A 2,092-nucleotide genomic window follows, 5' to 3' on the forward strand; every position below is an offset into this window, starting at 1 on the left:
GCCAAGTTCTGACTCTGTCTATCCCTTCTGGATGTGCTGACTCCTCAAAACAGAGAGGAGACTCTGTGTACATGGAAGAATCTAGGCCACGGCAGAGGGTTTATTTCCCAGCTGTTTTTTGTTAACCTTGACTCTAAGAATTTTTCCTCCAAATAATTTATATATCAAGGCAGGATGCAGGTCTTGGGGGAGCCATATTCTAGATGTGAGCTTGCTGGGTGCAGAGCAGAGCAGAAAAGGACAGGATTTCTTCAGCAAATTAAAGATGGTGGCTGTTCAATTCTCATTCCTTTCTCATTCTCCCATATTTTTCTGCCCTCCTCTTTCTTGTACTTTAATTGAGCTTTTTCATCTATGCCATGGGCCACCCCAACTGGAGTGACTTATGTTTCTGGGATCACCTTATACCTCTATGGGCATGTGCAGCAGCACTCAGAGGATATATGAATAATTGCAACCAGCAGGACAGCTATTTATTATTATTATTGATGATGATGATGATGATGATGTGGGTTCTATGGATGGAACTCAGGCCTGCACATTTGCAAAGCAAACAATTTTCTGACTGAACCATTTCTTTAGCCTTTTAATTACAATAAATGCCCGCTGTTTCTAAGGTTGCAATCCCTGCACAGTTTGCCTAGTGAACCCAGTGTCCAGCAGGACTGCTATTACTTGCCAGACCAAAGCCTTTGTCTTCAACAAAGCCCGCCATTGTGTTCCAGTGTAGGTCCCCGATCTTTCCCAAAGGGCCTTATTGAACATGTGCACTTCTTTCCATAACCCTATGGGCTGGATGCAATAAGAGCCAGAGAACCACGGTGACTTGCCTTCCCTCTCTGACCATTCGCCAAGTGTTATCTGGTGCTCTCTGAAAGCTACACAGGCAGCTGGACCCTGTGCAGGAGCTTGTCTCCTCAGGGACTGACCGTGATCCTTGGTGCCTCTGTTGGAGGGCTAGGGAGGAATACAAAACTGAAGGTGTCAGTATGCTTCTTGACTCAGCTGTCCCGGTCTAATCCCAGCTCACAACTGGATGTCCTGGGGGTTGAGTCAGGGCTCTCCTGCTGGCTACCTTCCAGCTGTTTCCAAATGCACTTGAGAAACTTCCATGTGATGTTTTTTCATATAGCACCTGCTTGAACAATCCAACAGTCACGTTCTTTTCTCCTCTATTATACGGTACATCTGTTATTTTGCTGACATGGAAGCCAGCATAACAATTAGATTCATTCTTCCTCAGTAAGTTGATTCCAGTGAAGCTTAAGAGCCTCAGAGTCTGCTTTGAGCGTTTACTCAAAGAAAGAACAAATTAAGAAATCCTGTGTATGGAGACTTTGCAGACTTAGGTTAGTGACAGGCCTTTACTGAAGGTCATTTCATGTCCCAGTGGCAAGGGGAAGAAGTTAGAAGTGCATGAGAGATAGGAAGATAAAGTTAGCCAGAAGCCCTTTTGTCTGGATTGGTTTATTTTCCCTTAAGCAAAAGCAAAAGTACACTCAGGGAGGGGACTTTTTCTTGTTTGTTTTTGCTTTTTGAGACAAGGTCTCTCCACATAGCCCTGGCTGTCCTGGAACTTGCTATTTAGAACAGGCCGGCCTGGTGTTGGGACTCACAGAGATCCAAACGCTGAGATCGAAGGCGTTTTCCACCATGGCTGTCTAGGGAAGGTCCTTTTTAAAGAAAACTTCTTTATCCATCAGCAGAGCAATTTGGACAAATGAAAACTTGGTGGACCCTTCAAAGAGCTGGATTCTCTCTGGTTTTGCTTTAGATTTAAGATCGGAGCCAGGGGTGATGGCGGTATACTTGTAATGCCATCACTTCTGAGGCAGAAGTATAGCTTCAAGTTTGAGGCCAGCCTGGTCTACATAGTGAGTTCTAGGTAAGGCAGGGCTACATATGGAGACTCTGTTTCCAAAGTAGAGAGGGTATGAGCAACAAGATAGTTCTGTGAGTAAAAGGGCTTGCCCCCAAACTGAGGTCAATCACAAGAGAGCTGACTGATGCACATGTGCTGTGGCGCATGCACCTGTGTGACACACGCATGTTCATAGAAATATTTCCAATGATTATGAGTTGTTTCCAACCC

This window comes from Mastomys coucha, unplaced genomic scaffold, assembly GCF_008632895.1.
Source record: "Mastomys coucha isolate ucsf_1 unplaced genomic scaffold, UCSF_Mcou_1 pScaffold3, whole genome shotgun sequence".
Lineage (NCBI taxonomy): Eukaryota > Metazoa > Chordata > Mammalia > Rodentia > Muridae > Mastomys > Mastomys coucha.